Source organism: Capricornis sumatraensis, chromosome 23 (assembly GCF_032405125.1).
Source record: "Capricornis sumatraensis isolate serow.1 chromosome 23, serow.2, whole genome shotgun sequence".
NCBI lineage: Eukaryota > Metazoa > Chordata > Mammalia > Artiodactyla > Bovidae > Capricornis > Capricornis sumatraensis.
The window spans coordinates 13,162,588-13,187,295 of NC_091091.1; positions in this window are offsets into that span (position 1 = coordinate 13,162,588).

Genomic DNA, 24,708 nt, shown 5'->3' on the forward strand with positions numbered 1-24,708 from the left:
ACAAGAGAGCCCTGTGAGTCTGGTTCCATTCCTGCTTTGAGAGAACCAGGTAAGACTCCTATTCCAATTTATTCTAGAACTGCAGCAGGATATGCAATCTGAAACATAGCAGGCAAGGAAAATCTTTGCTCAAATGTATACCTCTAAGACTATTTCAGTAGCCACAAGGCTTGTGACTATAGACCAGCATTTAACGAGAGGTAAAAAGTAAAGGCCTCTGCCCACCTACAACATTTACAGCAAACCTACTTGCAAAGTAATTTAGTATAATTAGTCTTGAGGATCAGGCTTAAATTCAAATCTAAACACCACTGTTTGAGCTAAATTTTGAAACTCTCTTAACTTGCTCTCTCATCTTTAAAAAACAGGATAATAATTCATACCTGTAGAACTATACAAAAAAGACCTTCAGTTCAGTTCAGTTCATTTCAGTCGCTCGGTCGTGTCCGACTCTGCAACCCCATGAATCGCAGCACACCAGGCCTCCCTGTCCATCACCAACTCCCGGAGTTCACTCAGACTCACGTCCATCAAGTCAGTGATGCCATCCAGCCATCTCATCCTCTGTCATCCCCTTATCCTCCTGCCCCCAATCCCTCACAGCATCAGAGTCTTTTCCAATGAGTCAACTCTTCGCATGAGGTGGCCAACGTACTGGAATTTCAGCTTCAGCATCATTCCTTCCAAAGAAATCCCAGGGCTGATCTCCTTCAGAATGGACTGGTTGGATCTCCTTGCAGTCCAAGGGACTCTCAAGAGTCTTCTTCAACACCACAGTTCAAAAGCATCAATTCTTCGGCACTCAGCTTTCTTCACAGTCCAACTCTCACATCCATACATGACTACTGGAAAAACCATAGTCTTGACTAGACGGACCTTAGTCGGCAAAGTAATGTCTCTGCTTTTCAATATGCTATCTAGGTTGGTCATAACTTTTCTTTCAAGGAGTAAGCGTCTTTTAATTTCATGGCTGCAATCACCATCTGCAGTGATTTTGGAGCCCCCCCAAAAATAAAGTCTGTCACTGTTTCCACTGTTTTCCCATCTATTTCCCATGAAGTGATGGGAACAGATGCCATCTTTGTTTCCTGAATGTTGAGCTTCAAGCCAACTTTTTCACTCGCCTCTTTCACTTTCATCGAGAGGCTTTTTAGTTCCTCTTCACTTTCTGCCATAAGGGTGGTGTCATCTGCATATCTGAGGTTATTGATAGTTCGCCTGGCAATCTTGATTCCAGCTTGTGCTTCTTCCAGCCCAGCATTTCTCATGATGTACTCTGCATAGAAGTTAAATAAGCAGGGTGACAATATACAGCCTTGACGTACTCCTTTTCCTATTTGGAAGACCTTAATGACCCAGATAACCATAATGATGTGATCACTCACCCAGACCCAAACATCCTGGAGTGTGAAGTCAAGTGGGCCTTAGGAAGCATAACTACAAACAAAGTGAGTGAAGGTGTGGAGGTGGAGGTGATGAATTCCAGCTGAGCTATTTCAAATCATAAAAGATGATGCTGTTAAGATGCTGCACTCAATATGCCAGCAATTTGGAAAACTCAACAGTGCCCACAGGACTGGAAAAGGTCAGCTTTCATTCCAATCCCAAATAAGGGGAATGCCAAAGAATGTTCAAAATACTGCACAATTGCACTCATTTCACATGCTAGCAAAGTAATGCTCAAAATCCTTCAACAGTACATGAACCAAAAACTTCCAGGTGTAAAAACTGGATTTAGAAAAGGCAGAGGAATCAGAGATCAAGTTGCCAACATCTGCTGGATCATAGAAAAAGCTAGAAATTTCCAGGAAAACATCTACTTCTGCTTCACTGACTGTGCACAGCCTTTGACTGTGTAGATCACCAAAAACTGTAGAAAATACTTAAAGAGATGGGAATACCATACCACCTGACCTGCCTTTTGAGAAACCTGTATGCAGGTCAAGAAGCAACAGTTAGAACCAGACATGGAACAACAAACTGAGGTTCAAAACTGGGGAAGTACTGTGTATTATCACCCTACTTATTTAACTCATATGCAGAGTACATCATGTGAAATGCCAGCTGGATGAAGCACAAGCTGGAATCAAGATTGCCAGGAGAAATATCAACCACCTCAGATATGCAGATGACACCACCCTTATGGCAGAAAGAGAAGAGGAATTAAAAAGCCTCTTGATGAAGGTGAAAGAGGAGAGTGAAAAAGTTGGCTTAAAACTCAACATTCAAAAAACTAAGATCATGGCATCTAGTCCCATCACTTCATGGCAAAGAGATGGGGAAACAATGGAAACAGTGACAGACTTTATCTTCTTGGGCTCCAGAATCACCGTGGACAGTGACTGCAGCCATGAAATTATAAGAGACTTGCCCCTTGGAAGAAAAACAATGACAAAACTAGACAGTGTATTTAAAAAAAAGAGACATTACTTTGTCCACAAAGGTACGTATAGTAAAAGTTATGGTTTTTCCAGTAGTCATGTATGGACGTGAGAGCTGGTCAAGAAAAAAGGCTGAGTGCCATAGAATTGATACTTTTGAACTGTGTTGCTGGGAAAGACTCTTGAGACTCCCTTGGACTGCAAAGAGATCAAACCAGTCAATACTAAAGGAAATCAATCCTGAATATTCATTGGAGGGACTGATGCTGAAGCTCCAATACTTTGGCCACCTGATGCAAAGAACTGACTCATTAGAAAAGACTCTGATGCTGGGAAAGATTGAAGACAGGAGGAGAAGGGGATGACAGAGAATGAGATGGTTAGATGGCATCACCAACCAAAAGACATGAATTTGAGCAAACTCCAGGAGATGGTGAAAGACAGGGAAGCCTGGTGTGCTGCACTCCATGGGGTTGCAAAGAGATGAGCAATTGAATATCATCAACCACAATTCATGCCAGAGCTGTTGTAAGAATTAGAAAACATTTTTGACCAAACAAATACCTTTTTAGAATCCTCACTTTTATCACCAAGAGCTCAAGGATTAGGTAACTGCCAATTTTTCTTTCAAATAGTTTGCATATGTCCCCCACATGTCATTGAATCTCTCAGAAGAATTGTGACATCTTCCAGCAAGGCGCCAAGGGAACCTTGGCCAGAGTGGGGCTCATCACCAAGGTATTGGGAGGTCAGTTGTGTTATGCTCATAATGAGACTATATTTCACTAAATATAAAGATTTATGTAGTTTCTAGAAATACCTAGCTTGCTTCTAGGCTGGGGTCCTCTTTGATGTTACTCTCAGACCTCCTTCCCAAATAACTTTAAAGAAAGAACCTTTGACTATCTCATATTCTGAAGATTCCAATCTAACATGTTGTTCTGATAATATATGGAGCAGCCTCTTAGATTACCCTGGTCCCCATCAGGAATTTTGTTTCCTGTACTGAGACTATGACTCATGCGCAGAAAATATTTGCACTTATTTGATGATATGGGCCATAAAATATAAAAAACACGTCTTTCCTATCAAACCATTTAATAAGCATACAATGATGATTGCTATCACTAGCAATCCTAAAAGAAGCAGACTCTTGGATTCAAGTTTTAAAACTCATATAATGTACCAGAAGCTATTACATTTAACTACCATCACTCACTGAGTTCCCCTTGTGTCAAGCTCTCTGCTAAGCATGTTTATGCCCATATTCTCTCGTTTAATCATCACACCTATTCTTTGATGTTGGTAAAAACAAATCCTATTTTCCAACTTGGAAAACTGCAGGGTAACGCTAACTTGTCCAACGTTCCTTAACGAAGAAGTGGTGAGTTCAGAACTTAAACCCTGAAATCTAGATTTGAAGTCTAAGATTTCTCATGCTACCATTTCGGGTTTCCTACTATTGAATTCAGCAGATGGTAAAATCTTTACTCTTATAACTTGAGTAAGTAGGGGTATAGGATCTCATTTTCTGACTAATATACAGCAACAGACATTATCATACAGGAGGATAATTTCATGATCTATTTATAACACAAAATGAAGATGCATCCCAAATAGTCTGTCAAATGAGGAAAAAGCTAGATCCTAGTCTCTCTAGAGATCAACTGGTTCCAACAGAACCCTAAACTTCTGCAGTCTCCACTGATAATGATTTTTTTGTGTGTTTGTATCATGGTCCAGGTTTACATCAACTGCTTACACATAGTAAGTTTCTCACTCACCAATTACTCCCAACTCTTGACTTTTCCTCCAAAACCATTTCTGTTTACAGGCACACCTTATTTTATTGCATTCCACTTTACTGTACCTCACAGATATTGCATTTTTTACACAATGAAGGTTTGTAGCAGTCCTGCATTGAGCAAGTCCATCAGCTCCATTTTTCCAACATCATCTGCTCACATTTTGGTAATTTCTCACAATATTTCAAAACATCCACTAGCAAAAAGATGATGATTCACTGAAGACTCTGATAATAAGTAGCATTTTTTAGCAATAAAAGATTTTTAACTAAGGTAGATAATTTTTTTTTTAAGACACAATGCTATTTCACAGGTAATAGACCACAGTAGGAGAAGGTGATGGCACCCCACTCCAGTACTCTTGCCTGGAAAATCCCATGGACAGAGGAGCCTGGCAGGCTGCAGTCCATGAGGTCACTAAGAGTCGGACACGACTAAGTGATTTCATTTTCACTTTTCACTTTCATGCATTGGAGAAGGAAATGGCAACCCACTCCAGTGTTCTTGCCTGGAGAATCCCAGGGACAGGGAAGCCTGGTGGGCTGCCATCTATGGGGTCGCACAGAGTCGGACACAACTGAAGTGACGCAGCAGCAGCAGCAGCAGCAGCAGCAGACTACAGCATGGCTTCCCAGGTGGCGTTAGTGGTAAAGAACCCTTCTGCTAATGAAGGAGTCTTAAGAGACGCAGGTTCAATCCCTGGGTCGAGAAGATCCCCTAGAGGAGGAAATGGCAACCCACTCCAATATTCTTGCCTGGAGAATTCCATGGACAGAGAAGCCTGGTGGACTACAGTCCATGGGGTTGCAAAGAGTTGGACATGACTGAAGCAACTTAGCATGCAGGCAAACTACAGTATAGTGTGAACATAATTTTATACACACTGGGAAACCAAAAAATTCACGTGACTTGCTTTATTGCAATGTTTCCTTTATTGTCATAGACTGAAACCAAACCTTTAGTATTTCTGGGATCTGCCTGTATTTTCGTAAATAGGTTTCATAATCAGAAACACAAAGAGGATCATGGCAATGCTGATTCCACCCTCCAGGGATAGTTCCTGAAGACCCGCTTCAGACCTTTCGCTTGCTTTTCAGACAAGAGTGGAAATAATTGGGCTGCACTAGGTCTATTTTTATGAAATTATTCTGAAGAACACTCATTAAGTTGGGAAGATTCTACCTTACCCATCTCCATGGGTATGCTAAATGAGGACAGCGGTTTGTGAAAAAGCAGTGGACTGCTTTTAAAATCACCACCTTTCATACAATAGTTGATTTCTTACATGTTTCAGTGGGCCTGGTCTCAAAGCCCAAACTTAAAAGAAAAGCAGCCATTGATAGTTCAACTTTAATAACAATTCTCTACAGTGTCAGAACTATATGACATGCTCAAAAAAAATCCCTATAAACATATAAATTCACATCATAAAAGCAATGTCAATTATTAAACTATGGGGCTATCTGTCCATTGGGGGGACATTTGTCTTTATGATGAGTCATTAAAATGCAGTCCAGATTGTGAGGTGGATTCATGCAACATATGATTCTGCACCAGGAATCTTTTGTATCCTGAGATTTGCAGTCACCTCAGCGGCTTTCACAGATGCAACTGGTTTAGGGCAACTAGAAGGGTTTCCACCCCAAAGAGGTTAGCTCAAATCCCAGATCTGCTGGTAGACTTCACTCCATTTCAATATATTTCCTCATCTTCAAAATCTGTAGGTTGGACAAGATGATTTCCAAGGTCCTCCAGAAGCCTCAAGCTCTAAGGCTTCTTCTTCTACCCCACCCCACTCCCCATCCCACACATACATCACTTCTTCCTTCCCATTGCAAACACTGCTGGAAATGGGGGTAACTACTCAGGTTGGTCTGAGGATCAGACTCCACGATATTGATGGGGCCACATTCCCTGCTGAGCAGCGGCTCCAAGCAGTGAACGCACACTTGGGAGTGAGATGAGCCTGGCAGCAGCTCTCCTTCCCTGCTTTCAGCCACGCAGCTACAGTGGAAAGCTGGCCCAGTGGTCGTTTTCTGCACTTCTCTGCTCTCTTCTTTCCTATCCACAGCAGAGCCCAAGTCCGTGTGCAGCCTAGGTTATTTTAGGCATTGGATTGTACAACACTTGCATTTTGCCTTGCAGTCTCTCTCTCCCCTCCCTCTCTCTGTAGTTCTAGCAGATATGATAGATTGGGCATAACTATCTGGGGGAAAGTGAGACATTAGGCTGATACCATCCTATTAGCTTTCCCAGAGTTCTACAAACTGAGATCTCAAGCCCAAGCCCACATTCAAACAAGCAGCTCCGTCAACTTACTTTCTGCACGTTCAACAGGGATGTGCCTTCCCAGAGAACCATCCAGGGAGGAGAGGAGTTGGGCTGAAGTAAGAGGCAGAAACTCTCATTTCCTTGGCTCTGACATTCTAGTTTTACCAAGGATGCCATATCGACAAGACTGCTGGGAGAATACGCCTTGATTACAGAAACAAATATAGACAAGTATTTTATCAGAAGTTAGCTTATACCCTAATTAATATAGAGTTTGCATAAAATAGAAGCTATTCATCTGACAAAATTCTTTTGTCTGAACTAGTTAACGTGAAGTTCAAGCCTCTTTTTCTCAGCGTATATCCAGCTCTATCACTTTCTCTTATTGTCTGTCTCTCCCTGTCTCACACACACACATACATACACACACTGCAGTATGACTGTGTAGGTACATCCTTGCATCACATTGAGAGGGGCTGAGAATTTACTCCTTCCCAGACAAGCCACCTGAATCAGGGAGCCTGCTTGGAATGTCCAAAGAAGAGAGAATACCATTGGTCCGTTTTTCCTGTCCACAGCCTACATACACGCCTTCTAACACACACACACACACACCATTTGGGTTGCACACCCTAGCATTTTCCCAACCAGTGAGGGCTGGGCATCTCAGATTGAGTTACTTCAGTTGTGAAGACTGACTTCTGGAGGAGACGCTCCTGGTCTGAGAAAACACACCGGCCAGAGGCAGCTGCCTACTTGCCCGGTGGCGCACGGGACACCCTCCTCACCAGCCAAGTCAAACTGCCAACCTTTCCCTGAGGGCTGTGACTTATCATTAATGAAGCTTTCCAGTTCCTTAGCCTTCCATCCTGTCACAAGAATCCTATCATTTCCATACCATGGACTGGAGCCTAAACGCTGCTTTGGGTGTAGAAGAAAAAGAAAAGAAAGTTGAAAAAATATTCCACTGCCACCTCCTCAGGCAGTTATGAAAAGTCAACTGAAAGATTATGTCTGGCTTCCCAGAGAAGAAAGGAGAAAGAGGAAAAGACAAAAGACATTCAAGAGCTATCAAATTCCAGAGTACCTTCTGTAAGTCCTTTCTGGCCCTAGTGATAATGAATGCAGGCTGTGTTGAAGATTTCTCATTTTTCCTAACACTCCCTGAGTCATTCTCAAGCTGTTGTCATTAAGTGACTCTGATGTTTTCTAATGCACAAACACATTTATAGTAATTAGATAGGGGAGACTTCTTACCATTCCAGAATCGTCATGCTAGAGCCTAGTAGAGGAAGCTGAGGAGTTTCTTCAGTGACAGTGGCTGCTCTCTTGCACCATCTTTTTTTCCAAGCAGAAGGTGAGATCCAGGGTACGATGACAAGGTAGCAAAAACCCAGGGCAGGGCTGGCTCCCCAGAGAATGCAGAGAGGGAGAGCCAGGCCAGGGACCACCCTCTGCACCACACCAGAAGAGAAAAGGAAAGATGTGAACTCTATGCCTTAGAGACTGTCCCATCTCACCTCAGTGCTGCTCCAAGGTTCTTGGTGACACTGCATTCCTTAGAATGACATGCGCTAAGCTGACTATTACTTTCTGGAGTAATCACAGGTGTTTCTTACCCCATCTGGTTTCCTCGACCTGCAAAGGCAAACACAAATATCTAGAGCTCCTGTATATAATCTGCTGCCCTGGCCAAGACTGGTCCCAATGATTAAATTTGTTACATGTTGTAAAAATATTGTGTGTGTGTGCTTAGTCACTCAGTTGTGTCCAAAATATTACATATTCAGAGGAAAATCAATGATGCAGAATGGTATATGATATAAAATTCCTCCCCTTATCACCTGAGTTGCCCAAGTGCCCTTACCACTTGGGTAACCACATTTCATAGTTTATATCCTTTAAGAAATGATTTACAAACTGCAACTGATTCTATAGATGATACTTTTTAAAATATTCAAATGAGAATCACACAAAGCACACTGTTCCATCACTAGCTTTTTTTAACTTCATGTATTTGAACATTTTTCCATATCAGTACACTCAGATCTAATTTACTCTTTTTAAAAACTGAATATTGTCTGGGCAGACTGTAATTTAATGAGTCCTCTTGTAAGAGACCATGGGGTGACTATCCATTGCTTATTATTACAAGCCATGCTGCAGTCAAATTGTTTGCACATATATCTTTGTGTATCTGTGCAAGCAGATCTTAGAAGAGGAACCCTATGCTAAAAAAAAATATGTACCTTGTAAATTTTGATAGATGAAGTCAGATTGCTCTCAACAATAACTGAAGGTAAAGTGTTTACTTTTCTACAACCTGGCCAATGACAGTATTCACTGCTAAGTGAAAATGGTATTTAATGTTTTAATCTCCATTATAAATCTTCAGTGCACATTTACAATGCCCTATTTGTACACACACAGAAACACATTTCTTCCATGAACTACTTATGCATATCCTTGATTCATTGTCCATTTACTCTTCTTGATTTGTAAGAATATCCGCAAATATATACGAAATGATAATATCTTTATCATACGTATTCATTTTTTCCCACTTTCTTCTTTGAATTTTTTTGTTTACAAGTATTGTTAACATTCTAAAGTTTTATGTATTTTTAAGCATAACCCAATTTATCAACTTTGTGCTTTATAACTTCTGGGTTTTATGTCAGACCCCAAGAGTTTCCCCACTCCAAAATTATTTTTTTTAATTAGTGGTATTTTCTTCCAGTACTGTCATTCCTAATTCTTTAAGTATAAATGTTTTAATAACTTGGAATTTATTCTGGTGTAAGACATGAAGTAAGGATCTAGCTAGGCAATGTTTCCAAGTTTCCCATTGTCCAAACATAATTTATTACAAAATCTAATTTTGCCTTACTGATTCTAAATACTATCCAGTATGTCAAATCTGAAAACAAATTCAGGTCTGTTTCTAGACTCTGTAATCTGTCTCATTGATTTTCTATTTCTACCTTGATTATAAACTGATTTAATTACTCTAACTTTATTATGCATTTGAATAGTTGGTAGGGTTAATCTTTTCTTATAATTCTTCTTTAGTGTACCTGATTCTCAAGCTGGAAAAGTTGCAGGCAGACTCCGTCTTCAGGGGTAGCAGCTCGGGTTTTTGATGCCTGTTTTTCAGTTCTGTGAAAAGCCACCTGAGTGAGTCTTTCGGTTGTGCAGTGCCCACCCACGGCTCTGGGGTGGGCACCCAGGCTCAAATGCAATCTGCTCCATCTGAAGAAGCCAAGGGGTCTGTTCAGAAACTAAGTTGGGCAGATCTTTGAACAGATCAATGTTTTACAGTTTATCTGGCCCACAGAGAAATGTTTCTTCCCTAAGTGCAGATTTATAATGTTGTATAACAACATGCGCTCAAGTACACGTGTAAGAGTACAATGTATCTCTGTCAGCATTTGTGTCAAGGAGTTGCAGAGATGGGAGGAAGAGCCGGCATCACAGAGGAGCCTGTGTAGAGGCCTGATGCTCTCTTCACCTACAGTGCTGGTGATAAGAGTTAGTGACTCGGTCGTGTCCGACTCTCTGTGACACCATGGGCTGTAGCCCCTGCAGGCTCCTCTGTCCACGTAATTCTCTATGCAAGAGAACTGGAGTGGGTAGCCATTCCCTTCTCCAGGGTATCTTCCCAACCCAGGGATCAAACCTGGGTCTCTGGCATAGCAGGCAGATTCTTTACCATCTGAGCCACCAAGGAAGCCCCAGAGAGAAGATAAAAAAAGAACAGGCAGGGACTGGTGCCGTCCATCCTCAGCCTGGGCTCTTCATTCCGCAGTTGGTGTCATGAACAACTGAATTAGGAAGATGCATATGGCTAAACTGCAGGCTTCTGATTTATTCTAGAGCCTTCAGAGAAAACCTTATTCCTGTGGTTATTTTTATCTTTGCTGTTCCTATAAGCCCACACTGTCCTTTCAATTCTACCCTTCTCTGTGTAGATTAGCAGGTTAAAGCCCCCACCCTTCTATGCTGCCCTTAGATGGCCTTTGGAGGACTCATTCAATTTACAGATTTGGGAAGACCCTTCTGTCACCCTACAGACAACTTTTTAATGCCATTCCCACTTAAAGCTACCTGCTTCTTAAGCACCCAGGAAAAACCATCTTTTGGCACTATTGCCCTTTTCCTTCCTGAGTTCACTCATCCATCGCATAAGCATTTATTAAGCATGTGTCTATCATATATACAGCCTTATACCATGAACAGTAGAGATTATGATGATTAGCTTTCATTTTATTTTGAAATAATTTCCAAATGCATTACTTCATCTAATCCTAAGTAGAAAAAAAAGGCCTATGTCTTAAAATAAACTTAGACTCTTTGGGAAACAATATATTCCATGCCAGAGTTAAAAATATAATAAACTTGATACTTTTGTTATGTTTTACAAAATAAGAAAATTAATGGGAGTTAACAGGAGGTCAGCTTAACCTTAGAAGGATTCTTAGAGGAGTTGATTCAGAGTATTTTTTCTTTAATTTTAGAGATGAATATAAGTGAATTTTTTAAAGTTAGTTTTCATATAATCATGGTATGGAAATTTTGGAAAATGAAAACTGAAACACCACAATCCTAGCTGATATTATTAGCATGGATAAGAAAAACTAGTGGAATAGAGTACTAGTGAATACTAACTACTAGTGTTTAGTAGTTTGTATATTAATATATTAATATAATATAATATACTAATATACTAACTACTGACTACAAACAGTACTAATGTTTCCTTTCATTAATTTTTCCTTATATGCTATAGGTAAATATACAGGTATGTCTATCTACATATATAATTTAATATTCTGATTTTTAGAGAACATTAGGGCTTCCCTCATAGCTCAGTTGGTAAAGAATCCACCTGCAATGCAGGAGACCCTGGTTCAATTCCTGGGTCGGGAAGATCCCCTGGAGAAGGGAAAGGCTACCACTCCAGTATTCTGGGCTGGATAATTCCATGGACTGTATAATCCATGGGGTTGAAAAGAGTTGGGCACAACTGAGTGACTTTCACTTTCAGGGTGTGAATATTTATATGCTACCTCAGAGTGTTGTTAACCATCGTTCTGACACTTGTATCACAGTACAGTGAGTGACTATATCAGATGTACCATGTAAATATTGCTCTATCACTAAACATACAGAGTTTTCCAACTTTTCAACTATTTGGAGCAAAATACTACTTCCATATTGTTGTTTCCATTAAGTTACCTATAGGAAACCACTTTGTTTGTCTGTTTTTAGGAAACCTATTTTGAGTAATGCATCTTTTGAGTTTGAGCTTTCTTGCTGAAACTATGAGAAGTCTTTGCAAAATTAAGATGATTAAAATCTGATGAAGATTCTTGCTGCAATTTTCACTAATTTAAATCTACATCCATTCTTAAGTGACTAGTCCTTCTCCACGAGTTTTTCTGATGACTCTGTTACTCTGCCAGGTAGACAACGTATTTTTTCTGTCAACATTTTGTTATACAAACACAAAACCATTAACATCAATAAGACATGCTAATTGAAATAAAAGTTGTGGTGTCTTTAAGAACTAAACAAAAAATGAATCAGTAGTGACACTAAAGCATTTTCGCCGGGTTGAGCTAAACAGTACAAATCCTGGACCTGCGGAATCAGTCTGGTGCATTGAAGAGAGATTTAAGAACACACTTTCCTGAGTAATCCAATGCTGCTGCTGCTGAGTCACTTCAGGCGTGTCCGACTCTGTGTGACCCCATAGACAGCAGCCCACCAGGCTCCCCTGTCCCTGGGATTCTCCAGGCAAGAACACTGGAGTGGGTTGTCATTTCCTTCTCCAATGCATGAAAGTGCAAAGTGAAAGGAAAGTCGCTCAGTCCAATAGATTTGCTCTATTTCTGTTTAGTTTCTGTCTCTTTTCCCCAAGCCTGTTTGCGTGCAAATCAGAAATGTCGCTGATTCCCCACCTGCAAAGCACCATTCTGCTATTCCTTTAATTAACCAGCCCTCTTGAATCACCTTTAACTTTCCTCCCACATTGTTCTAATTCTATCCATAGATCCTGTTGTGGAGTTGTTCACAGTACTTGCTAGCATCCCATTTGGTGGTAGATTTTATAAGTAAAAGCAAATCAACACTTTTGTTACAGTTAAAGTTTCACATCCAGAGATGTGTACCCTGGGCTCCCTGTAATAACTTATATACATCTTTTTCTTGTATGAAATTTCAGTGCAGATCATTTTCAAAGTGGAGAAGTGGGCAGTGATTGAAGAAATAAATGCTGCAGGACTGAATTCCTCCAACAACATAGAAAAGAATAAAAAAAAAGATCCACAGGATACACGCATTTTAAATTATTTCTATGTAAATTTCAGGATTTCAAATATAAGTAGAAACACTTCACAAGATTTGTTAGCTACTTCAATTCTATATACAAAGAAGATTGGAGAACAAATGTTTTCTAAGTTTAATGTTACAAAAGAAATACATGTTTACTATAAAAATTCAAAGTTTACAAAAGAGCACAAAGAAAAAAATCCAGCAATAATACTTTAATCCTCTCTGTCCAAAGACCCACACTATTAATATGATTTTGTTTTTTTATAAAAATAGAATCATACTCTACATTATAATTTAAAATCATCCATTTTTCAATTAATAGTATACTGTGAAAATTTTCCTATGTTATTAGTGTCCTCAGTTCAGTTCAGTTCAGTTCAGTCAGTCAGTCATGTCCGACTCTTTGCAACTCCATGAACTGCAGCACACCAGGCCTCCCTGTCCATCACCAACTCCCGGAGTTCACTCAGACTCATGTCCATCGAGTCAGTGATGCCATCCAGCCATCTCATCCTCTGTCACCCCCTTTTCTTCCTGCCCTCAATCCCTCCCAGCATCAGAGTCTTTTCCAATGAGTCAATTCTCCTCATGAGGTGGCCAAAGTACTGGAGCTTCAGCTTTAGCATCATTCCCTCCTAAAACATGATTTTTGTCTTGTTCAATATATAAGTATACAATATATCACAGATTATTTAATTCCTATTTTTTTTATCAATTGTGAGGTGTTTTTTTTTCTATTATCAGTAACTGTAATTACAATCTTACATAAAATTTTTTCACATCTCTTATTATTTCCTTAGGAGAGATTTCTGCAAATCTAGAAAACAGAAAAATTCCTAGTTTTGCTGCTCAAATTATATAAACAACTTAGGAATTTTTAGTAAATAAGCTTGTGTTGCTCATGAAGAACTTTTCATTCTTTTAATCTATGAAAATGTACTGCATATATTCCTTCCTACATTAAAACTTTTAAAAATCAAGTGTGATATTGTTAACTAACATCTAAAATAATCTATGTGCCTGTGTATTCATTCCCTTTACATTTTAATCCTTTTGTTTCTATAAAAATTATGCACCTAGAAAAGTCACATTTTGTCCTATCAACCTTATAACTGGAAGAGGCCCACAGTTCATTTCTTCCTTAATGTTTGATCCCTTCAAACAAATACTGTGCTCTCCCAGGAGAGATTCCAAGATGAAAATGGAAAACTACCACTTCTGTTTGAAAACAAAAATCAGAGGGACTTTGTACTCTACCAAAAGAGAGAGGATACATGGATACATATGGCAGAATCATTTTGTTGTATAGAAGAAACTAACGCAACATTGTAAAACAACTTAGTGTATGTCTGTGTGTGTGTTAGTTGTTCAGTCATGTCCAACTCTTTGTGACCCCATGGACTATAGCCCATCAGGCTCCTCTGTCTGTGGGGATTCTCCAGGCAAGAATATTGGAGTGGGTTGCCTCTCCTTTCTCCAGGGGATCTTCCTGAACCAGGGATTGAACCCAGGTCTCCTACACTGCAGGTAAATTCTTTACCATCTGAGCTACTGGGAAGTCCTAAAGCAACTAGACTCCAATAAAAAGTATTGTTTTTAAAGTCTTCATACTCTAAGACTGGAACCTAAAATTTTAGCTGTCCAGCATCCCTTCCTTCTCTGATTTAATATTTTTGGTGGGGGGGGTGGGTAGGGGTAACAACACCTACCCCTTACCTAATTAGAGCACAGTTGCCAGTCTCCCTCCAATAATTATTTAGTGAGCACCTGCTTTGTGCCATGGGCTACTTTAGGGTCCTGGAATTCAGCAGTGAGCAGATAATGAAAAAGTTCCTGCTTTCCTGGAGCTTAGAACCTATTTGGAGGAATTGATCAAATTAGACCAATTGGACTTATTTTCTTGAATTTTTACGTGCAGTCAATGAAAAAAAGAATCCCTTCTCTCCCCTTGATTGAGAGCTATAATGATACTATCCAAAAGCTCTGAGCAGCCATGTCCACTGCCTTATGATGGCTCTAGAAGAAGGAGGTCAAGACATACTACTGAAGCTGACCAAAGTGCTGAAGAGCGAGAGACCCACAGTCCTTCAGCCATTTTGCATCCCAAGACCCATTCATGTTCCCCAGTTACAAGAGGCAGTAAAGTGTCTCCATCTTTTTGTCTTTAACCTATTTGTCTAACACAGACTCTGGTCCCACACTGGTAAATGCCTTTCTTTTCTTCTGTCCTATATGATGGCATGTAGGAGTGCTGGCAATGGCACCCCACTCCAGTACTCTGACCTGGAAAATCCTATGGATGGAGGAGTCTGGTAGGCTGCAGTCCATGGAGTCGCTAAGAGTCGGACACGACTGAGTGACTTCACTTTCATTTTTCACTCTCATGCATTGGAGAAGGAAATGGCAACCCACTCCAGTGTTCTTGCCTGGAGAATCGCAGGGACAAGGGAGCTTGGTGGGCTGCCGTCTATGGGGTCACACAGAGTCGGACACGACTGACGCGACTTAGCAGCAGCAGCAGTGCTGGAAGCAGGAGACAGAGAAGATGCTCAGCTTGACTTTATATTTTTATTCTTTGCTCTAGCAGTACTTTATTTAACTATTTGGTTCCCTCCTACATTTCATTTATTCAATGAACATTCGTTGAGCAACTGCTATGCGTCAGAGAGTCTTCTTAGTGCTAAGGACACAGCAGTGAACAAAACACAAAAACCTCTATCCTTAGATAGTTCAACTTCTAGTGGAGCCAGCTGACAACCTTCAAACTAACCAACAGAGCGGTTGGCAATAAGAAAAAACAGCAGAAAGGCGACTAGGGAGTGCTGAGAAGGGGTGGGTAGGGATCCTTGTGTTAGGAAGAACAGTCTGGGAAGGCCTTGCTTTGTAAGGGGAGATGTGAGCAGAGCCCTGAAAGAGAGGTGGGAGCAAACCACAGATCGCTGAGGGAATGTGACTGAATAATAGAGGTGAACAACTCAGGGATGCCCTGACACTGCACGGATAAGTCAGCTCATGCTGTCTCTTCCCTGAAATTTGACTCTCAGACAATTTTTAAAACTAGAAGAAAAGCGGGGGGGTGGGGGTGGAAGGGGGAAAGCATTAAAGGCTATTATGGATATAGTTTACATTGAAAGCTTTGTTTTTTATTACTATCTCCTTTAAAGGTATGGTTGAGGTTGTTGAAATTCCTGTGCTTCTGATAAAGAGATTAAAATGTTATAATTTAGGGGAGGATAGAAAAATGATCCTTTTAGCATAATTAATGAAACGCTCGTCTAAGTCTCCGTGGGTGTCCAGTCTACCTCCCTTAGCCCTGTCCTTGTCTAAAAAGTCACTGAGGGGCAGAGAAAGAGTCCAGTTTCCACTGCATTGAAATCTAGAATGGGGAGTCCTTAAGAGATGACGAGAGACACTGACACCATAAAATCAGGCAATATCCACAGCCTCAGAGACAGACAGACATTGTTAGAGTACGTTGTTGTTCAGTTGCTAAGTTGTGTCCGATGCTTTGTGACCCCATGCACTACAGCACACGGGACTTCCCTGTCCTTCTCCATCTCCCAGTGTGTGTGTGTGTGTGTGCATGTGCTGATATGTATGGAGATATATATATGTATATATATGTGTATACTAAGAGATGATTAGATAGCATCACTGGGTGGACATGAATTTGAGCAAACTCTGGGAGACTTTTGAGAGTCCCTTGGACAGCAAGCAGATCAAGCCAGTCAATCCTAAAGGAAATCAACCTGAATATTCATTGGAAGGACTGATGCTGAAGCTTAAGCTCCAATACTTTGTGATGCAAAGAGCTGACTCATAAGAAAAGACTCTGATGCTTGTAAAGATTGAGAGCAGGAGGAGAAGGGGGCGACAGAGGATGAGATGGTTGGATGCCATCATTGACTCGATGGACATGAGTTTGAGCAAACTCCAGGAGACAGTGAAGGACAGGCAAGCCTGCTGTGCTGCAGTCCATGAAGTCACAAAGAGTTGGACATGACTTAGGGACTGAACAATGAAAAACTGGGAGATAGTGAAGGACAGAGAAGCCTGGAGTGCTGTAGTCCATGGGATCACAAAGAGTTGGACATGACCTGGCAACTGAACAACAACATACAGATATATATATATATATATATATATATATATATAATACCTATAGTGTTTATGAATATATATACATACATCTAACACTGACACCCAGGGTAAATTAAAGTGAGGCTCCCTTTTCTGTCAAAGATAAATGATCTTCCTATTTGCTAGAACCCAAAACTCCTCTCTTCAGAAGAACTGAATTACGAAGGTGCCCAAAATTGCTGCCCTTCAGAATCGTGGGCCCTCTGCTTCTTTATATCACATGCTTATGAAAAAATTAAAATGCTGAGAAAGCCATAAAGAGATCTCCTGGATTTAAAAACCCTGGAGAATCTCAGAACCAACCTGTTCAGTAATGTGTCCCTGTCCTGTGGACCTGTAGCTCTGATGGATGCCAGCCTGTGAAACTGGTGAATCCGAGAATCACTAATGCCTTTTGAAACATGATGCCTTCCTTCCTATTGAGGGCACCCTCTATTCATAGGCACCTTATAACCTCATATTTGATCATCTGCTGCTTGGCCTTCATTTCCTTGCTTTAAAATATAAAGGTTGGATCAGATTTTCAGTAAGGTCATCTGCAGCTTGAAGTGATATATTCATTCACTCTTCAATGTTAGAACCAAGCACCCTGTAAGGAAAAGGATATGCCACAAATGGTACTTACTAGAGACAGACTGCACCCTCTGGTCTATAGGCAAGATGTTTTCAATAGTTTTCTACTTAAGTTGAAAGTTTCATATGTTTAGGGAAAAACCCACCTGGTCTTCTTTTTTTAAAAAAGAAAATCTTCTAGTTAGAAAAAGGAAGAACCATTTTCAACAATATTGGGAAATTCTGACATAAGGTTAGAAATCCCGTGGCAAGTGATGACACCACTCCCTTCCGTGATGCACTTGCGGATAAAATACCAGGAAATCCAGAGGCAAGGTAAAAATAGCCCCAACCACGAAGGCTTGGAAAGTGATCTACTTCCGCTCCCAAAGATGCCATGGGCTCTGCTATTCCACTTATTCTGCTTGCTGTTTCCAAGTAGATGGTAGAGTCCAAGGGCCCATACAAGGCTTGTGACAGGTTGGATATCGTAATTGAAAAAGAGAAGCAACCATTATTTAAAAGGGAAAAAAAAAGGAAAGAAACACAAATTCAATAGAATTCTATGAAAACTAGAAATGTTTGGTCCAAACATGCCAAATCTGATGAGTGTCTGGGTGCTGGCTTCTGTTGCCATCCATCCCTGTAATGGACAATTTCTTAAGTAATGTTTCAGATGCTAATCTCCTCTTGGACATGGACCAGCAAGGCAAAACCTGGAAAGGGCTTAGAAAAGTTGATGACAGGAGAGCTTAGATTCTCACACAAGAGAAGGGAAAGCTGTCAAACCTCTCTATCGATTGGTTCAAGTTTCTTCAGGAAATGTTATTTGGTCACTTCACTGTGCTCCAAAACATTAGCCACTTCCATCCACTGTCAACAACAGCAGGATTTAAAACAACAACAAAAAAAAAGGCGGACAAGAAAAAGGAGGAATATTCCAGAGAATGTCATATCACTGAGGAGCAAGGAAACAAGATTAACTGGACTAATAGAAACAAAGAAACAAAAGATAAAAGAAAAATATTCTAAAACATCCTTCCATCTCACTTTTCCAAACCTTCCACTCACTGCACTCATCAAATACTTTCCGGTAAACATTTTCAATCTGTTTGTTTTATTCCAAAATAATGAAGGCTCAAGGTACTGGTGAAGCACAGAGAGGTCATAACATGAGAATCCCCAGGAAATTCACGAGCGTGTTAGGGAATCATGTCACAGACCACGTCAAGTGCACGTGGCCAAGACGTTCCCTTCACTTTGCTTACAGGATTCTCTTCCTGTAGCAGCAAGACTCCTGCCAAATCACTAGACTGGTGGAGGCACAGGACACTCTGCTGAGAATCAGGATGTTTGGAGTTCAGTCTCACTGTGTGATGGAATCTAAGCCTTGGTTTCCTTCTTTGTGAAAGGAGGAATTCTTAATTGCCTCCTCGACCTCAAGGGGCTCTTGGGAGAATCAGATTAAGAAGGATCAGATTTGCCTTTAAGAAGGCAAATAAAAATATCTTTGGAAATTACAAAATGCTACAGTAACATAAATCTGTTTGTTACTCCACCTTGCAGACAAACACTATTTGATTCCACTTAACACAAGATACCTAGAATAGTCAAACTCATAAGCGTCAGAAAGTACATTCACAGATGCTGGGTGGGAGGGGAGGTGGGGACGAGGAACAGGAAGTTGGTATTTAAGGGACAGAGTTTCAGTTTCAGTTCAGTTCAGTTCAGTTGCTCAGCCGTGTCCAACTCTTTGCGACCCCATGAATCACAGCACCCCAGGCCTCCCTGTCCATCACCATCTCCCAGAGTTCACTCAGACTCACGTCCGTCAAGTCCATGATGCCATCCAGCCATCTCATCCTTTGTCGTCCCCTTCTCCTTCTGCCCCCAATCCCTCCCAGTTTCAGTTTAGACAGGTGAAAAATTCAGAAGGATGATGGTGAGAGTTGCATAGCAAGTGAATGTACTTAGTGCCACTGAACTGTACAACTAAATATGGTTTTAAAAGTGTTTTCCATTATATGACTTTTACCATAATAAATTTTTTTTAATTGCTACTCCTCTTATTATCATCATCAGATGAAGTGTGGGGCAAGTTCAAATGGCAGAGCATGGGTAGTCTGGGCCACATCTCTCTCCACTCCTGAATATCAAGCCCCGAATGCTCACCGCCTTAAGGTGAATTACTATGGTCTCTCACTTTCATATAAGGAGGTGGAAACCATATTTGTGGAAACCAATGAGAGCTTAGAACAATAACAAATTTGTTCTAGTGCTCATTGTGCTTCCTTGACCTCAGATGGAGTTACAGAATATGTTTCCATTTTACTTCAACTTGTAGAACAAGCAGAGCAATAAATACTATGGGCCTTGCTACTGTGAACTTGGCACATCTCATTCTCTAGAAACTATCTGAACAAAAGTCTAGGACCAAGCTTTGTTTATCTTTAAGAATTAATGCTTGCTTCTATTCTCTCCCAGTTCATGGAACGTCTCAATATAAGAGTAATTTGATTACTAGTATGAGATTCCTTGTGGATAAAACGGGATTCATATATTTTAACAAAAATCATTCAATAAGTAAACTCCTTAACAATCCCACATTAGTCTTCAGATTCTGCGTTTTTCTTATATGCTCCAAAATAGATACACCAGTGTAAGGGCTGATGCTAATGTCCTCTGCTATGTAATCCCATCCTCAGGAGAACATGTCAAGAAAAAAAACTGATTATAATCAGAATTACATGCCACTGTAGTTTAGCCATATTCTTACACCAACATCTAGTTCTAAAATAATGCCTCCAATAAAGCAGCAGTAAGATGACAAGATGAACCAAAATTGAAATAAATGAATTATTTGCATATCTAAAATGACAGCAGCAAATTAGGACATGCAAACTGTTGATGTATCTAAACAGTACTGCACATTTTAGTGATGAAGAATCTAATCAATTACCTAAATGTTTGGCCTGTGCAATATATTAAACATCCAGACTAAAAGCTGGATCCTCCCTTGTTTTGGTCAAACTGTATTCAACAACTATAGACCCCAGGCAAATGCAGACAGGGAAGGAGTAGGGCATAGCAAATGTAACCATAATGTAATAATCACTAATAAAAATCATTTTAGAATCACAAAGTATAGAATTACAAGGAGGAGACTTCTCAATGATATGGCTGAGCAGATTTTTATAGAAACTGCTCCTGAAACAGCCCTGAAAGTTACAATTCTGGATGAAATCTTTTAAAATCCTTTTAAATTTATGGCTGAGGCTGTGGGGAAAGAAGAAATATGGGTAAAGTACCAATCTATCATTAATCAAGGGAGGTTTAGAGCTGGGAGTTAAGAGGCCTAAGGAGACTTGAAACAGACCCATTAGAATACAGTAAAAGGTCAATCAGAGACCCTAAACTGGGAACCTCTCCCCACCCGGGGGATTTTCACCTTGAAGGAGACCACAGACATGCCTGACTCTCTTAGCCTTGGCTGTGGAAAGAGCTGGGGAAAAGACCCCTTTGAATTTCTAACCATCAGTTCATAACCAGGCAAATTTGGGGCCAAAACACAAATGGTCTGTGTGGCCCAGGAAAACCTAAACAAACATTGTAAAGTGGTTTTAGGTTTGTTATGCTCCCAGGAACATGGCAGCAGGAAAAGAAAATCCTTTTTGCATTAATATACTTTAGGCACAGGACCCAGAGAATTCAAGATAAGGTTCCTAGGAAACTGAGCATACAAAGAAAAAAAATCCTTAAACTTACGATGTAAGAAGAAACTATAGTAAAAAATCAATACTTGGCGAAAAAAGCCCTATGGAGTTGAATCCATAAAATTTCAGGTACTGGAATTATCACATATAGAATATAAAATAAGTATGTCTAACCTATTTAAAGAACTAAAAGAGGTATAAGATGAAAACAAGTTATTAACACTATCAAAATTGTCCAGACAGATAGGAAATAGAATTAAATGAAACTTCTACTTTCAACAATTACAGACTAAGGAATGCAGACAAGCCTTTCCACCAGGGAAAATTAGAGAAGCAGGGTGGAATGTGAAACGTGTCTGCTTAGGGGCCCTGGCGAGCTCACGGGACAGGGAGGAGTGTGATGCAAAGATTCAGGGATGGTCGGTGGTCTGAGTGCTGGAGGATGCTGTTCTGCGGTGACTGCTTGCACATTCCAGGAGAAAACGGAGTGGCAGGAACAAAATCATCCGGAAGAGCTGAACAGTAAGTCCAGGGCATGCCGAAGGTGAAGACTGGTGAGAATGCCTCTAGCTTTGTTCTAGGGCCCTAAGGAGCAAAGCTCGAGGAGTAGGAGTTTCCTAGAAATCAATAGGCAGCAGCTCCGCTTCGAATCACATCAGCCTTTGAAGATCGTCCTGGATTCCTCTGTCCCCGGATGCCTAGCAAAACCAAACTTAGATCTTCACTGGAGGAAGACACAATCATCTAACGTTATTTTCACAAACATTTATTTCCACATAGAAATCAATAACAAAAAGATAAGAGAATCCTCAGGTGTTGTCAATTTCAGAAAATACCACTTTTAAGTTTATTGAGTCAAAGAAAAACATCCAAATGGAAATTAGAAGGTATGTAAATTGTTTCTTAATGACATATCAAAATGTGAAAAGCAACTAGAGATAAATTTATAATTTTCAAGTATCTGTTATAAAAGAAGACTGAAAATCAATGAGATACACATCCTAACATCCATCTCAAGAAATTACACAAACTTAGCAAGTTAAGATAATCAGAAGATGAAAAGTAATGACATTAAAACTCTAGAGAATATCAACCAAGACAAAAGGTGTGTGCATTAAAAAGACACAAACTTATCAACTCTTAAGAGCTATTAGTCAATAAACAAGAGATGAAGTATATAAATTCTTACAAAAATAAAACTTACAAAAACTGATAAAGAAGATCCAGCAAATTTGCAGTCTACTGACAATTCAAAAGTCTGATTCTCTAATTAAAAACCTTGTAACCCCTCAGGGCTCACAGAAAGTTGACTCACAGGAAAATATTACCAAAGAATACACACAAGGCGTGAACACAACCCAAATCATTTTGTGATTCTGAAACCCTTCAGGACCCTATGGGAGCCCTCCCAAGTACAATGGGCTTTCTGAGTCCCTCATTTCTTCTTTGCAGGGAAAAGGTTTCATCCTCCTAGACCTTATCTGAGTTCCATATGGTAGGCTCAAACAATCAGTAATTAAAGGGGCAAGGCAATGAAGAAAGAAATGATAGTGAAGGATAGGGCAAGATCCTAGTTCCCCCTTGGGGACACGCAGAGCAATCTGATACACACCTCTGAGTCCTTCCATAGGAACTAAGGCCCTCACTCAGGTGGAGAATGTTAACTATAGGCTGAAGACTGCGCAGGGATCCCAAACCAGCTGGACCCAGGCTAATGACTCAGATTCCTAGAATATCATCCTGTTACTTCACCACTAACCAATTAGAGGAGGGTTACACACCCTGCAACCTTCCTCCCAAATTTTGCCTATAAACCCTTCTTCCATGAAATCCACTGGGGAGTTCGGGTCTTTGGAGCACCAGCCACCTGTTTCTTCAAGGCAGGCAATAAACCTTTCTCTGCTCCAAACTCTGATATTTTGGGTTGTTTGGCCTCATCATGTGCCAGGCATGTGGACTTGTGCTTGGCAACAATTCTGTAATACCTTTATTATCAAAATTTGACAAAACATTGCAAGAAAAGGAGTTACAGGCTGAACCTGTCTTGAACACAACACAAGAAATCCTAAACATCAGTAAAAGAAACCTAGTAACTTACTGTTAAAGGTTGGGTTCACTGCAGGAGGGCTATACAAGAACAAACGTAGGAGACTTTATTTATAAAGATAGAAAGCTGCATTAAAATTAGATTGTGCACAGTAAGAAAAGGAATGAGCCAGTTAAAACCTGGGCCAAAGACCTCACAGACATCTTGTCAAAAAAGATACACAGATAGCAAAAAAGCATTATTAAAGGTGCTTCATATTATATGTCATCAGGGACATGCAAACTGAAACAATGGAATACTACTACACACTTATTCAGTTTCAGTTCAGTCACTCAGTCGTGTCCTACTTCTTGCAACCCCATGGACTGTAGCATGCCAGTCCTCCCTGTCCATCACCAACTCCCGGAGTCTACCCAAACTCATGCCCACTGGGTTGGTGATGCCATCTCATCCTCTGTCTTCCCCTTTTCCCACCCCCAATGTTTCCCAGCATCAGGGTCTTTTCCAATGAGTCAGCTCTTTGCATCAGGTGGCCTAAGTATTGGAGTTTCAGCTTCAATATCAGTCCTTCCAATGAACACCCAGGACTGATCTCCTTTAGGATGGACTGGTTGGATATCCTTGCAGTCCAAGGGACTCTCAAGAGTCTTTTCCAACACCACAGTTCAAAAGCATCAATTCTCCGGTGCTCAATGGCAACCCACTCCAGTACTCTTGCCTGGAGAATCCCAGGGTCAGCGGAGCCTGGTAGGCTGCCATCTATAGGGTTGCACAGAGTTGGACACGACTGAAGCAACTTAGCAGCAGCAGCAGCAGCAGGTTTTTTTTACAGTCCTACTCTCACATCCATACATGACTACTGGAAAAACCATAGCCTTGACTAGACAGACCTTTGTTGGCAAAGTAATGTCTCTGCTTTTTAATGTGCTGTCTAGGTTGGTCATAACTTTTCTTCCATACAGCTATTAGAATGGCCAAAATCCAGAATACTGATAACACCAAATACTAGCAAGGATATAGAGCAATGGGTATTCTCATTTATTACTGGTGGGAATGCAAAGTGGTATAGCCATTTTGAAAAACAATTTTGCAGTTTCTTATAAAATTAAACATACCCTAACCATATGACTCAGCAATTGCCCTTCTTGGTATTTCCCCAAAGGAGTTGAAAACTTTCGTCTACTCAAAAACCTATACAGAGATGGTTACAACAGCTTCATTCATAATTGCCAAAACTTGAAAGCAACCAATATGTTCTTCAGTAGGTGAACTGTGGTCCATCCAGACAACCAAATATTATTCAATGCTAAACAAGAATGAGCTAGCACGCCATGAAAAGACACAGTGGACACTTAAGTGCATGTTGCTAAGTTAAAGAAGCCAGTCTGAAAAGACTGTATGATTCCATTCCACATATGATTCTATGATTATGATATTCTGGAAAAAGTAGAACTTTAGAGAGA